Here is a 16798-nt window from a genome sequence, read left to right on the forward strand (position 1 = left end):
CGCTCCAGATTGTAATAATTGGTTGGGTTTGGTCGAGAAAGTGAAAAGCTACGAGAGGATTTTGTACAAACAAAGAGGATCCTACCAAAAGTGGGGCAACCTCTGGAAAGACTGGGACACGGCTAATTAATCCAAACTTTTTTTTTTGCTGCAAGGTGGTGGGGGGGGGGGGAGGGGGTTTGTGGGATGGGATGGGTAAGATCCTATTAGTCCGGGCTTTTCTATATGAATTGTAACTGGTTGAAGAATGTGAATCTACACTTGAGTATTGGAGTATCTCCAGGAATGCTGGAGGATGGCGGGATCTCCCGGCACTAAACAATGGCAAAATTTTTGATCTATTCATAATACTGTGTGGTATATGGGCGGGGGTCTGGGGCTCGGGACTTCGGGGGGCCCGGGCACCGGGCGCGACCCGAGATGTGGCTCTTCCTGTCAGACATGAGGTTTGACTGCGGGCAGGGATACGACACATGTGCGGTATGGGTGCTACTAGGTGTTCTCTTAATGGGACAGAGCCGGTTTTTGGCTGTGTTCTTGTTTATACCTCCTTCAAATGCCGGTGACTGTCGAGTGATACTCGATATGAGTCCCTCGGCTATGAGATACTAATGTGAATATATGTGAGGCACGGTTAAGCAGGGCATTAATACCTAATTTTAATCATATGGGGATGAGGCAGTAAAATATGCGAGTGGTTCTTCCACTATTGCGCTAGAAGACTGCTGGACCCCCTTGTTTGTTCTACGAAATGTCTGCGATCAAAGATTGCGTAAGCCCGCTACGTACGGTATGTGAGTATTAGCTGACTGGTCACATGACTGTTGGTCCTGCCGGTTGTGCTCACCCATGTTTGGGGGAGGGCGCGCAGGGTACGCGCTCGCTGCCTGGTGGCCGTCTGGGCTGCGGGCCTCTGATCTCTGCCCTTTAGTTATAGATAATATTATGTTAAGTGAGATGCTTCGGGTGTTCGCTTTCGTAGGCTGTGGATGCCGGGTGATTCCCGCTTTTTCCCCCAGTAAGTCAGATCTCCACTTGATTTTTACTACCTCTACAATCACGGATTTTTGTATGAAATTATTGTTAATTATTCCTACAAATTAGAAATTGACGGACTCATGGATTTTATAATATTGCAAATGTAATATGGATATTAATTTTTTGTATTATAATTAATAAAATATATTAATAAAAAAGAAAAGAAATGAATGGGTCCCCATCTGATCAGCCTAATTAGGAAAATGAATGGGCCCTAAAGATGGGGGGACACCATTTCATGTTAAACTTCTTAACATTGCAATCAATGAGCGCTTCCATCAGTGATGGAGGTGCTCATCAGTACAGGAGGCCTAGGGAGCGGTAATGTCACCACCAGACATCTGAGAAGCTCTGACAGACGTTCTTCAGAACCTCCTGCTTGAGGTTCTTTTGATTTGCTTTCGTTTTGTCATCTCGTTAGCCTCTCTCAGCTGTCATGTAGTTGCACTGATTGCATCCCTTTAAATCCCTTCCCATACTGCATCACTTTGCGGTTTATACAACTTCATGGAGTGTGTACATGCTGGATGCTACAACTGATGCTTCTACAGATAATTCTGTTCATTGATTTGTGTTTTCCTGTTGGCTTGATCCTAGGTGACCCTGACTCCCTCCGTATTAAGTGTAGGGAGCCGGTGGTCGTGTCCCCTCACTATTATAGGGTGTTCAGGTGTCATACAGTCGAGGCACAAGGGCATGACATTTTCTATCATAGAGATCTTTGCATGGGCTGAGAAGACAGGGAGAGTTTCAGGGCTTAAATTGGGGTCACCCTTTTGTTCCTTAGTTTCGGATCAAGCCAGTCGGATCCTTATTTGTAACTTCTTGTTTTCTGTTACACCATCCATGACAGGTAAGCATGACTGACATTACTCACAAGTCCACTGCCTCCAGTCCTTTTCTATTTTGGATTCTGGTGCTGCACTGGGTCCTGGTGTCATATAGCATCAGTACATATTGTGTGGAACAGCACACAGAGATTACAGGACCCAGAGTGGCAATGATGACCAAAGCAGGATGTGGAGCAGAAAAGGAATGAGTAGAGGTAAGTCATTTTTTTGTTTGGTCTGAGGTCTGAATTTGGGGGACAGAGTCTGACCTGAGATCGGTATTCATTCTGGGATGTCTGTATGTCTGGTGTCTGTACAAGACTGGTGAACCCTGTTAATTTTGGATTCTGAAATGGGGTCAAAATCGACTTTGGGACCTGGTCTAGTTTTTGATGCCTGAAGTTTGCTTTGGAACCAAAGTTGATGCCTCTGATTACATTTGTTGCTGCATCCCTGGGTACATTTGGCAGTACAGTATTTTGGGGAATGTGGCATCACGGTAAGAGCAGTAATTACGAGAAATCAAGCTGTAACAGGCACAATAATGTTGGTAGCAGCAAAATGAGTGGTAAAGGAAGGAAGCAGCTAGAGGTACTGTTATTGTGGAAGGGCTGAAGAAGCAACAAGCCAAAGTCACAGGTGGAACCTAAATCTTGTGATCTACAAGACCAAATATGTAATGGGGCCTGCATCTACTATTTATGATTTACTAATACTTCTTTTGTGGCAGAGGGGGCTTTGCTATATACACAGTCATGGGAAGGCTGTCAGTCACTGATAGGACCACCTACTGGACTTCAAAGCCCAGAATGAGCAGGAATTAAATCTTTTCCCATAAAACTATATATCAATCTGCTCAGCTACTTCTGCTCTGTTACATGTTGTCCACAGCTCAGATACCATGTTCAACATGACAGGTTTCCTTTAAATCTGTTTATTAGCAAGTAAGAACATTTAGAATTCATTCTATGGGTGGAGTGCAGTTTTATTATCTGAACAGGTTACCAAAATACTTTGTCCTAGCCCTGGTCCTGAGTCAAGAGTAATATTATAACTACTAGACAGGAAGGTGGGGGATTCAGCTATATTATTCTTCCCTCAGTGTGAGGTTGGGTGGATAAGACAGGTTATTGGCCAGAACTCACAAGACAAGTTACATAGTACCAGAAAATGTACAATAAAATACGCAGGTCACATTTGTGGTTTAAATGTGCATTCCAGGATTACCTGTCCTCAGGTTAGGCCATCAATGTCTGATCAGTGGGGGTCCGACATCCACACATCCTTGCCGATTAGCTGCTTCTACTGTAGCTCTGGTGCCAGAACTATACAGCATTGTCTGTTGTGCAGTGGACAGAGCTGGAAACTGTAGCGCTGCTCCCATTAACTTCCTGAGGATAGGTCATCAATATTAAAATTCTGGAATACCCCTTTAACCACATCTCAAACACATCTGTCTTTAAAGTGATCATGAGTGATTGTTTTTAAGCATTAGACATGTTGTTTGTGAGACAATCCTCCTTGAAATAGAAGATGTCCTGACGATCAGCTGATCACTGTAGCTCTAGCTTTCTAAGGGCTAATTCACGCAATTATGCTCAGTCCAGGAAGCATGGCCCATATGTCAGCCACATTGTCCACATCAATAATACAAACCTGCGATCAGATATGAACTGACTGTATTATAAAACACGATGATGCAGTCAGTTCAGGTCAGGGGAGCCGCAGTCAGTCCATGTACCATGTTTCATAGACGGACCATGGTCGTGTGCATCAGCCCTAATTCTGATCAACAGTTCTCGCTGGAGAAAGCCATATCTGGCAATGCATTTTCATCACAGTAACCACTGTAGGAGAAGTGTAGTATTCAATGTGGGCCATTGAAATCATAAGTCATTATTGCATATCAGTGTTTGGCAGAGGAGTAACTACCATAGAGGCAGACCATGCGACTGCTATGGGGCCCAGGGCAAAAGGGGGCCCAGTTGGGATCATCTCCTCTTCTACTGGGGGTGCAAACTTGGTCAGGACGCAATCGTCTAAAGGAACAACTTTTAGGAAATGAAGCAGTGGAAAAAATGGCCCAAGGGTCATTGAAAGGGATTTAGGCAGAAATCCTTCTGGCCTGTGTGGGGGGCCTGGTTTGATTATTGCTATGGGGCCCTTACTTCTCTATGTACGCCATTGATGCTCGGTTTTGGCTCATAAAGGTATGAGATGGGGAAACAGCTCTTATTGTCTGAACACTGTGTAGGCTAAGTTAAATGATCTGGACTACCATTCTTCTGTTTGGCCACAAGATGCTGCTGTTTCCTAAACAAAGCTAATATACTCCATATTTTCCATATTCATGAGAGGTGGAGTTGCAAAGCCTGTAGAAGAAAGGGAGCAGATATATTAGAGGAAGCCAAGACCTAGTAACTGTGTGGAGCAGAGGACCGTCAACATCCAGGTGTGAGAGCATCCTTCAGTGACCAGAACGGCAGCTAAGTGAAGCTGATCATGTTCAAGACCCTGATCCTGTCAAGAGGAATGAGGATTGTTTCCGGGAATGCTGATGAGAGCTGAGGAGCAAAGCAACAAACACTTTGGTACTGCATGCTTGTTGGAGAGGAATTTGTTGAGTTTGTAGTCATCAGCGGATGCAGAACAGACCCGGATCAGTAAGATCGTGCACTCACCTCTTACAGCGTTGGCACCTAGGATCCTAGAGATTGAGACCAGGCCTGTAGTTAGTTAGATAGGGTCTCTGTTGGAGTCAGGCCACAAGTGTTGCATGCTGTTCATTGCAAGAACTCCACAATTTCAAGTGACATTTTCATACTGGAGAGCTAATAAACTTACCCACAAGTTCAAGCCAGACTGGCGTTTTGCTCAGAAGGAATACTCAGGCACGTGCTACAAGACCAGTTGTGGGAGGGGGAATACTGTAGAGCATTGTAAGTTTGTAAGTTGTTGTGCTGCACCGCAGGCTAGCCTGTACCACACACCCATACAGTTGTTCTTGATTTTTAGGGTAATAACAGGTAAGGCATGGCTGTTTAGTTGTGCCCGCCAGTAGGAAAATTACTGCACTCTCCTCCGGCTTCCATCAAAGGGCGTCGCGCTATGCAGCACAAGGGTCTCAGCCTGCAGACTGTGTGTATGTAAATTTATTGTATGTTCTCAGCATTTGTGGTTGTGCTTATTGCCACATTGTCATGGACACTCCCGTGACAGATGCCAGGAGATCAGAGAGATTGGAAACATGTGGGTTAATCTGAATGGTTCATTGTGGATCATTTGTATCTGTGTTCTTTTGGTAATGACCACACTTCTGGCAGGTGTTGTTGGTTTGGTCATTTAACTTCCCCTATTTATTACTGCTTACCCCTTTTGGGGGTGAGGTTCATAGCTTCAGTTTCTGGACTGTGGGCTAGCTGGTTGTTGGATCTCGGTTAAGCTCCTGTCGCTGCCTTTGCTCCATGTGAAGTTAAGTATCGTCTTCTCTATTTGTATTTTTTTTGTTGCATTTCCCTGTCTTTTGTATCGAGGCCTGAGGGAGACTCTTGTTCATCCTTCTGGTGGAGGAATAGGTTGTCTCAAGTCCTGTCACTATACCAGGGCCCTCCGGGGTGTGTTAGTGCTCTAGGTTCCTGTCTATGAACTTTCCTACCATCGAGGTCAGTTCATACTGATAGTTAGCCAGGACTTGGATTAGGGTTGTTCTAGGAGGTGACCTTCTCCTTTACACTAGTTTCCAGGCCTAGTTCCTATCCCCTTTCCTCCTGTGCTCGGTGTGGAGTTCGCAACCCACACCGCATCCGTGACATTATAAACCGCCGAATAAACGTCATTTTTGTTTGTCTGTATCAGTTCAGCCATGGATGCTATCGCTGCACTGGCTGGACAGCTGCAGGGGCTGTCTCTGGAGGTAGCTGACCTCTGCACGACTGTCTCACAAATTCAGAGACCACAGGCGACTGATCCTAGTGGTGGTTACCAGGTCTGTCCTGAACCTAAAGTTGCCCTCCCGGATAGATTTTCATGTTCAGGGAAGCATGCAAATTGTACTTTAAGCTACGTCCACACATCTGGGGATGAGAGTCAGAGGGTTAGTGTGATTATTTTGTTGCTTAAAGGGGATGCCCAGTCTTGGGCTTTTTCTCTGCTGACCGGATCACAGTCCCTCCGATCAGTGGATGAATTTTTCAGAGCTTTAGGTCTCATCTATGATCACCCGGATCGGACCTCCCTGGCTGAGACCAAGTTACGCGGCCTGTGTCAGGGAGAACATTCTGCGGAGATCTATTGCTCTGAGTTTAGGAGGTGGGCTATGGATACTGAGTGGAATGATCCGGCTCTGCGTAGTCAGTTCTGTTAGGGATCTGAGAGGCTGAAGGATGCTTTGGCCTTTCATGAGAATCTTGAGTCTTTGGAAGCCGCTATGTCTCTTGCTGTATGTATTGATAGACGCCTGAGAGAGATCGAAGGGCCCACTCTCTCAGGACATTCTATTACATAACGTATCATCTTTCTCTGACACTTTGGGTGAAGCTATTCCTTGGTTTGGGTCGGGAGACGAACCTGTGCAGTTAGGGGGAGCTACCCCTAGATCCACTGGTAATAGGAAGAGTGAGTGTTCATTCTGTGGAAAAAGGGCACATTTTATCAATGTATGTCCAGACATGCAATGAAAAAGGAGAGAAAAAAGACATTTAATTCTCATTTGACTCTTGGAGGAGTGAGAGGAGAAGTGAGTCAGAAAATGTGCATTTGTCTTTTACTGGTAGTACCCGATTTCTCCTGACTGCCGAGGTGGTGCTAGAGTCCAAGACTGTGAGATTGAGGTGTTTATCGACAGTGGGGCAGGGGTGAACCTGATTGATGGTCAATTTGTCTGTATGCACTGGTTGTCACCAAGTGTATTAGAAAAAAGAATCCTGTATTCGCTATTAATTCTGCACCTCTTGCTCAGTAGTGTTTGTCTTAAGTGGTGCATGATATTAGATTAAGAGTGGGTGACTTTCATCAAGAATTTATCTTGTGTTTTGTGTTGGAATGTCTCCCTGCATTGGTGGTTCTAGGTTTACTGTGGCTTAGCAAGCACAATCCAACTATCGATTGGGCAGGCTAGGCAGATTCTGGATTGGGGTGATTATTGCATTGACAATTGTCTTAATACATCTTTTTCTGTTGTAACTATCCAGAATTTACCCTCTTTTATATCTGAGTTTGCCGACTTGTTTTCTGAGAGCGGATGCCTTGTCACGTAGTTTTCCTGGAGGTGATGATTTTGAAAATCCGAGTCCCATACTGTCTAAAGGTGTGGTGATATCTGCTCTTTACCCTGACCTTGAGGTGAAGGTGTTGGAGGCTCAGGGAGACGCACCTGATTCGTGTCCCTCTGGGAAACTATTTGTGCCACCGGAATTGTGTCACAAGGTGTTTGAGGAACATCATTCTATGGTTCTTACGGGACACCCTGGAAGCAGATCCACTGCTGACCTCATATCTCATAGATTCTGGTGGCCGGGGTGGCCTAAGTGTGTTAAGGACTATGTGTCAGCCTGTACCAACTGTGCACGTGCTAAGGTGACACATACTCGGCCTTCCGGATCTTTTCTTCCGTTGCCTATCCCGTCCAGACCATGGACTCATGTATCCATGGATTTTATCACTGATCTACTGAACTCTTCAGGAAAGACAGTTATTCTGGTGGTATTTGATCGCTTTAGTAAAATGGTGCACTTTATTGCTTTACCAGGCTAAATGCTAAAACACTTGCACAAGTATTTGTTGACAACATTGTAAAACTCCATGGCATTCTGACGTGATTCTGGAAAGTGTTTTGTACTCTACTGGGGATACAACTGACGGAGCGCACTAATTAGAGTCTGGAGACTTACTTGAGATGTTTTGTATCTGAGAACCAGGAGGAGTGGTCTTCCTTTTTGTCTTTGGCAGAGTTTGCCATAAACAATCGTAGTCGGGAGTCCACTGGCGAGTCACCGTTTTTTGGGGCATATGGGTTTCACCCATGGGTGTAGGAACTCCCAAAAATCATTTTTGCTTGCCGGGTATATTCTTATTCAGTAAACTGCGAGTTGTTTATATCGTTAAATTTTAAGTGTTTTGTGTGAAAAATCTCACAACCAAAATAATATGCAAAAGGAACAGTACTTTGTTTATCAGGTCACAGAAATTAACCAAACGTTTGGCATATATTTCAGTTATTCCGGGTACTTTCTCTGGCCCCCCTTCCCCCCCACCGAAACAATTATCTCCCCTTATATATAATTTACTTACAGTTCTGAAGACTCAGGCTAGCTGGCTTGGCCTCAGGGGTTCTGGCTGGCTTGGCCAGGCAGAAGAGGTGTGGGAGACTGTGAGGCCTTTTTCTCCAAGCTGCTCCAGATCAATGCTCTGGGCAGCTGGGCTCCGGGCTGGAAGTGGGCACAATAAGAAAAAAATATTTTTTTATTATACCTCAGGTCAGACCACCAATTAGACCCCCAATGTTAATCAGACCTCAGCTAACAGCCCCAATAAGATCCCCAATGTTAATAAGACCTCAGATCACACCTCAGCTCAGACCCCAATATGAATGAACCCCAATCAGACCTCAGATAAGAGCCCCATGCCTCATAGCAGCCCCCAGTGCCTCTCCAGCAGCCCCAGTGCCTCTCATCAGCCCCCCCAGTGCCTCTCATCAGCCAGTAATAACATGGGCCCCCAATCATGTGCCAGTAATAACAGGGCCCCCCAATCATGTGCCAGTAATAACAGGCCCCCCCCCCCAATCATGTGCCAGTAATAACAGGGCTACCCCCAATCATGTGCCAGTAAAAACAGCCCCCCCCAATCATGTGCCAGTAATAACAGGGCCCCCCCAATCATGTGCCAGTAATAACCACCCCCCCAATCATATGCCAGTAATAACAGGGCCCCCCCAATCATGTGCCAGTAATAACAGCCCCCCCCCAATCATGTACCAGTAATAACAGGGCCCCCCCAATCATGTGCCAATAATAACAGGGGCCCCCCAATCATGTGCCAGTAATAACAGGGCCCCTCATTATGTGCCAGTAATAACCGTGCCCCCCCAATCATGTGCCAGTAATAACCGAGCCCCCCCATTATTTGCCAGTAATAACAGGGCCCCCCCATTATGTGCCAGTAATAACCGGGCCCCCCCCCATTATGTGCCAGTAATAACCAGGCCCCCCCATTATGTGCCAGTAATAACCGGGCCCCCCCCATTATGTGCCAGTAATAACCGGGCCCCCCCCATTATGTGCCAGTAATAACCGGGCCCCCCCATTATGTGCCAGTAATAACCGGGCCCCCCCATTATGTGCCAGTAATAACCGGGCCCCCCATTATGTGCCAGTAATAACCGGGCCTCCCTCATTATGGGCCAGTAATAACCGGGCCCCCCCATTATGCCCCAGTAATAACCGGGCCCCCCCATTATGTGCCAGTAATAACCGGGCCCCCCCCCCATTATGTGCCAGTAATAACCGGGCCCCCCCCATTATGTGCCACTAATAACCGGGCCCCCGCATTATGTGCCACTAATAACAGTGCCCCCCCATCATTATGTGCCAGTAATAACCGGACCCCCCCCATTATGTGCCAGTAATAACCAGGCCCCCCCATTATGTGCCAGTAATAACCAGGCCCCCCCATTATGTGCCAGTAATAACCAGGCCCCCCCATTATGTGCCAGTAATAACCAGGCCCCCCCTATTATGTGCCAGTAATAACCGGGCCCCCCATTATGTGCCAGTAATAACAGCCCCCCAATCATGTGCCAGTAATAGAGCCCCCTCCATTATGTGCCAGTAAAAAAAACTAAGTATTGTATATAGTTAAAAAAAATAATTAACACTTATACTTACCTCTTTGGAGCGATACGATGCAGGCCTCTTCCGGCCTGTGTCCCGACTCCAGCGCTGTACGGCCCGTGTCCCGACACACCGCCCTACCCTGCTCCTCCGTAGCCTTCTGTTTGTATCGCTGTCCTGAGAACGGCGATACAAACAGTCAGATCACTATGTAGATGAGCGCTTCGCTTCCACAATGGAAGCGCTCATCTCAGTGCCTGCCCCCCGCCGCACACACTGCCGCTGGGGGGGATTTGACCAAACCTGTCTCCCCCGCATTATATCCAGGGGGGGATCCCCGCCCCCCCTTTGCTTCCTATGCCCATGGTTTCGCCCAGGTTTCACCCGCAGTTTGGCACATTTTCTGGTTCTGATACTTCTGGTATCCCTGAGGAAGAACATTTTTCGTCATCATTGTCATCAATATGGCAAAAAATTCAAAATAATTTGAAGAATTTGAGCAACAAGTATAAACTAGTGGCTGGCAGGAAATGTATGAATGGTCCGGACCTAAGAGTGGGTGATTCTGTGTGGCTGTCCACAAGAAACATTAAGTTGAAGGTACCTTCTTGGAAGTTGGGTCCAAAATGTATTGGTCCATATAAGATCATTGCCATCATTAATCCTGTAGCTTTTCGTCTTGAACTTCCTTAGCTCTTCTGTAGATGACAGCAGGTTTTGTTGGGAGGTATTTTTCAAGGTAAGGGTCACTTTTTAGAATGTGCCAGTGTTTGGTCAGGATGTCTTGAATGGCTTTATTTGAGGTATTGTACTGTGTGATCAAATTTAGGTGTTTAGGATATTTTTCTGTTCCTGTCTTTTTTTCTCGTTTGGTGTTTGTTAGGCACTCTCTTTGTGTTGTTTTCCTGCTCTTTTGATAGGTATTTTTTATTATTCTCTTTGGGTAGTCTTTATCGGTAAATATTTTCTGAATGATTTTGGCTTCTTGTATAAAATCAGTGTCCTCTGTGCAGTTTTGTCTTATACGTTTGTATTGACTGTAGGGGATGTTATGGAGCCATTTTTTGTGGTGGAAACTTTTTTGTAGCTGTTAGTGTCTACTTGTTTGAAATATGTTTTAGTTATAAGGGTATTGTTTTTAGTGGTGATGGAGATGTCTAGGAAGTCTATTGTGTTTCTGTTGTAGTTAGGGGTGAAGGATATTCCCCAGCTTGTCCTATTTAGGTAGTCACAGAAGCTTAGTGCAGATTGTTCGTCCCCTTCCCAGATGATAAAGATATATATTTTGAATCACTATACCCCCTCCCTTGTCTGCCAGGCGTATTATTATACTCTCATTATTTTTTAGAGTTTTCATAGCGTGTACTTCGCAGTGTGTTAGGTTTCCGCTGGTGAATGGTCTTTTTTGTTGCTCATTTTTTGGGGGGGATTTTTTCAAGTCTGCTGCTATTAAATCGAAGAAGGTGGGTATGAAGTGTCCTTTTCTATGTACTGGGAAGAAACTGGATTTTGGATGTACTTGCTGGTGTTTATATATTTCTATCTCTTCTACATCTTCACATACCGTATTGTCTGTTTTCTTATTGTTTTCGTGTTCGAAAAATCTTTTAATGGTCAGGTTTTTTCTAAATTTCTGTATATCCAAATATAGTTGGAAGGGGTCATAATTGTGGAGTGGACAGAAGGACAATCCTTTTTGCAAAAGGGTATCTTCTTGTTTCGCGGTTTGGTATGATGATAAATTGAAGATTTTTACTGTTGATATATGGTCACTGTTTTTCTTTCCTTTTTTGTTTTTTATACTAGTTTTATTTTTCTGGTGTTGTCCTCCCCTGCACCCTCGGGTTCGAATTTTCTCTTCCCGGGGGTGGGCTTGAAAAATTCCGTTATCTGTGGGGTGACTGTTTTGTTGGGGTTTTTTGTTGTTGTAGTTTCCTTGTGCACGTTTGGTATGATACATGGGTGTCGTGATGGTTTTGCACGGTCTAAAAAAGGAACCAGGGCTGATGTACCTGCCGCAGTGTTGTCTATGGTATTTAGAGGTGTACTATCTATTCGATCTTCTAAGATGGAGGTTTGATGAGTTGTTAAGATAGACATGTTAATGTTACTGTCTTGGGTGTGATTCCAGGATGGTTGGGTCATTCCTATTTTTTCTCCTATTTTCATACTTATGGGAGATAGCTAGTTTTAGTTTGATGTGTATTCTTTGAGGGACTAAGTGTTATCAGTGGTGATGATGTAACTATGTCCTGGTCTCTTCTTGTTACATTTTTCCTTTTGTAATCTAGATACTTGGATTTCAAGACTCTGTATCTTTCTAAAAATTCATCTGTTGACGTATCTAAATCTTTTTTCTTGGTAGAGCAGTACGGGCTGTTTTCTATATTGTAGGCCATTTGTGGGCTATATATGTGTGATGATTCTAATATATCCTTTGTTGTTTGTGTAGTCTTTTTAGGTGTAGTATGGGGGAGCATTGCATATTGTCCATTTGTCGGCAAATTGTTGGTGTTATCAGGGTGAGGGGTATGAGCCTCTTTATATTTTTGTGCTACAGCAATAGGTGTTTTTTGTATTTGTTGCAGTTATGTAATATACCTTATAGAATGTAAATGCGGACTTCAGTATGTGGGGCGGACAACACAAGAGCTACATTGTAGAGTCAACCAACTCAGACACAACATACAAAAACTATGCCCAAAACACAGCATCTCACGACACTGTGCCACAACACCAGAAAAAAACAAACATACACTAAAAATCACACCCATAGATTACATCCCAGACAACCCTTACAATAGATTCAGCAGCCTCCAGAGAAGAGAGGTATAGTGGATCTACCAACTAGACACCCTGACCCCCACATGGGCTCAATGAGATAAGCGAGACCATCCTGTAACCCATAACACAAGCTGTGACTATGGAACAAAAATAATTGAGGATCCACACAATGGCAAAAAACTAGACCAGAAACAAAAACATAACCACGCTATATAAATAAAGATGTACATATACCTATACACAGAGAGAGACACCATTCTATGCATTTTTATCCTTATATATATATTTGTAGACTACCACGGACCTTTGCTTATAATTCATCATTTTTTACCTCTATTGATTGCCCAGACCGGTAAACACACATATATATATATATATATATATATATATAAATATATATTTTTAAATCCAAAGATTTTCAGTCTCTCTACCGATCTCACCATCAATAACAAGCACCAGCTACCATACACAATAATGCGGCACGTCTTTCAGATAAGTATAGCATTTCTGCAATCCCTGCATCTAGACCTGCCCCTCTAGTCCCGACCGGACACCCCTGTGCACGAATAGGCTGCATGACAGAAGTATTCCAGACAGCGACCTGTCAATATACATACCTGCTCTGTTTACCCCCGATGACAGTAGGAGTAGGAATATACAACAGTCACCTGACCAAAAAAGAGAAAATTCACGTGACCACACAGCGCATGCCCAGAATAATAAGACCTATCAGAAGCGAGAACTCAACCCCGCCTCTAAAACCGTAATCCAGAGGCCTGTCCAATAAGGGACAACACTGAGAGCCATTGCATCACTGTAAGACCGGCCCACCTATATCAGCGATAGGCCGGATCTACCGCGTCATCCAAGTACTGCCCCTGATGTCATCCAGATGCCTCACCGAAAGACCGGCCCACTGACACCACCAACCGATAGGCCGGATCCACCGCGTCATCTAGGTACCGCCCCAGTGACGTCCTCCAGATGCTGGACCAATCAGGGAAACTACCGCCCACGGCACGTCACTAGGAGGAGTAGAACAGAAAAATAGCACAGCCCACAAGGCAAAATGATAGGCCACCTGACCCTGGGGGAGTGTTTGGTATCCTAGCGACCGGACAAACGCTCACGCCCCCAACCTCCTCCCCACCCATGTGACTTGCACACATTGCGCTCAAACTGAGTGCATAAAACAACTGGAAGCACCTTGTTTTAAATGTAATAATAATTTTTATTGTCCTGATGAAGGGGGATGTTCTGCCCCCGAAACGCGTAGACCGTCTTTAATAAAAAGATTACCTTTATTAGTACCCTCTGAGTAATGAGTTCTTCCTGCACCAGCGCCACCGAGAATGGTCTGAATTTTCTTCAGTTCTCTGCACTTGTTTTGGTAATGACCACACCTCTGGCAGGTGTTGTTGGTTTGGTCATTTAATTTCCCCTTTTTTTTACTGCTTACCCCTTTTGGGGGTGAGGTATATAGCCTCAGTTTCTGGACTCTGGGCTAGCTGGTTGTTGGATCTCGGTTGAGTTCCTGGCACTGCCTTTGCTCCACTCGAAGTTAAGTGTCGCCTTCCCTATTTGTCTTTTGTATCGAGGCCTGAGGGAGACTCCTGTTCATCCTTCTGGTGGAGGAATAGGTTGTCTCAAGTCCTGTCACTATACCAGAGCCCTACAGGGTCTGTTAGCGCTCTAGGTTCCTGTGTATGAACTTTCCTACCATCGAGGTCAGTTCATACTGATAGTTAGTCACGACTTGGATTAGGGTTGTTCTATGAGGTGACCTTCTCCTTTACCCAAGTTTCCAGGCCTAGTTCCTATCCCCTTTCCTCCTGTGCTCGGTGTGGAGTTTCCCACCCACACCGCATCCGTGACACACGTTTAAGTAAAATACTGTTTTGACAAAAGCTGGTGTTGAAGTTGCTTTCCTCATTCGTGACTTCACTGTATCCTGGGGAGCCCACCCCGGTACACAGCCTACAAAGGGATCCCAACAGTGGACTAGTATCTGGATGTCTTCAAAACAGTGATATGGTTCCCTTGACAAGATAGTGGAACCTAAAGGTCACAACTGCTTTGGCTCTGAAGTGTGGAGTCTAAGAGACTTTACTTCAGGTACAGTAGATCCCAGGTCCTAGTCCACTGAATAGCATCCAGCACCAATGATAGGAACAAGGCCAGATGTGGACAGTGAAATTGGAGTGTGATCACAGCACAGGAACATGATAAAGAATGGAGGCAAGAGTTGAATATATGGTAGGAACAGTTGAGCTGAGTATGTAATAAGGGAACAGAGGAGCTGTGTCTGTAGTTCAGGAACAGCACAGCTGAGTATTCTGCAGGACCTGCTCTTTGAATTATGCAGTGACACTAAGGTTAATGGGAAAGCTAGCTGGGTATATATAGTAAATCTTAATGTGCTCTTCAGAAACAGCTGCATAATAATAATATAGCTCAGAACTAGGAAAGTTAACCATTGCTTTGCCGGTTCTCAGACAATAGCCTGAAGGACCTTGCCTGCTTAAACACACCACCAAGATCAAATGGTATTGTGATCAGTGCATGCCTGTTGCATAGCAACACGGCACACACGCCAAGCATCGGGACACTGCTGAAGCAGCGGTCAGTGACAACAAAGAGATGATGGACAGTGGTTCTTTATGTGAGACAAAGCCTTTATACTCAAATTCTGATTGCCTTCTTTTGGGCTTCAGGTCATCGTTACAATGACACAACTTAAGCACATGAGAGAGAGTGCACATCATGGTTCCTGAGATTTGCTTCCTATTACACAACACATATTACCAAAGTTGAGCAGATATGTGTTCTACCAGTGAGCTAATAGTTTCCTCAGTGAGCCTAAGGCCCATGTTACACTCGACGATGGTCGGCCAGATCATCGATAACGAGTGTTCGCAGGAACGCTCGTTAGAGATTATCTGACTGTTTAATACTGCCGCTGATTAACCTATGAACGAGCAAAAGTTCATTCGTCAGGCGATTGTGTAATACTCCAGAGTGGCATAACCACCTTTGTCTGGACCCCACTATCTTAATTGGTGCTTCATGTGCCATCTCCTATATTTATTGCCATTTCATGCAAAGTGTATATTTATATTTCCTTTCAAATTAATGTTAAAGCGTAATGTGCCTGGTTCACCAGCAGGTGACATCAATCTGGCAGAGCTGTGCTAGATAGAATGGAACCCTTCTTCCATTCTATGCCCCTCTCTAGAGAGGGAGGAGTTAGTTCGTTATTTAGGATAGAGTTGACAGCAGCCCCTGGAAGGGGAAGGCCGTGTGTCGACCAGCAGAGCTCGGTCTGCTCTGCTGGGCCCGCAGGCCCTGTCTGTGAGTTCTACATGGTTGCATGTCCCCTCCTGGGCTTGCGTTGCCTTAAGCCAAGCTAAGTGAGCTTAAAGCCAGGAAAAAGTTCCTAGGATTAAAGTAAGAGACAGACTAAAGATAGCTAAGATACAGTTCCAGCAGAAGAGGAGAAGTTTCCTATTTAAGCCAGCCAATATAGCAGAGCTGAGAGAGTACAGATGTAGTAGTGCTGATAGTGTTTGCCTGCCAGAACAACATGCCAAGATCTGCTGATGACCAAGATACAATTTGGAAGATTGTTCCTTGATGCAAGTTTATGCCAAGTAAAGCTGTGTTTAATGTTACTACCAGTCTGGACTCAATTATTCCTTCATCATCCAAGTTAATCACCCTTTTTGCACTGCTTCGTCCAACCAGGTCTGGGATCCAAGGATATCCAGGTAGGAGCACCGTGACACCTGCATACAACACCTTCAGAGAGATTGTAGACCACTCTACACCACTCTGGCAATCCTACACCTGGGTACTAACACTTATTCCATCTTAAAGGGGACTCCATGTCCTCATTGCTTAACTGCAACTGGCGTCACGACAACTTGCTCAATCAGAGGCACATATATCGTAAAAACCTCTTAAGGGGCAAGGGATACCCCAGATGCTGGCGCAAGGGCGTTGCAATTGTAATGTTTCAACATGCTTTAAAAAATCATAATTTCCCGGAGGCAGATTGTGTTGCCTAATCACGATCTGCTGCTGGCAAACATCAAATCTGTACTGTGGAGGAGATCACTGCATGTCATAGCAGCCGTCTCCTCCACTGACAATCAGGCGATTGCCAGGAAGGAATGCTTTCCTCCCAAAAATCGCCTGCCTGATCTGCTAGTATGAAGCCTCATTCACCCGTCAGTGTTTTGGTTAGTGATTTCCATCAGTAATTGTGAACCAAACCCAGGATTGGAGCCTCCACAGACATAAGGTCTAATGGAAAGA

The sequence above is a fragment of the Bufo gargarizans genome, chromosome 3, assembly GCF_014858855.1.
Source record: "Bufo gargarizans isolate SCDJY-AF-19 chromosome 3, ASM1485885v1, whole genome shotgun sequence".
NCBI lineage: Eukaryota > Metazoa > Chordata > Amphibia > Anura > Bufonidae > Bufo > Bufo gargarizans.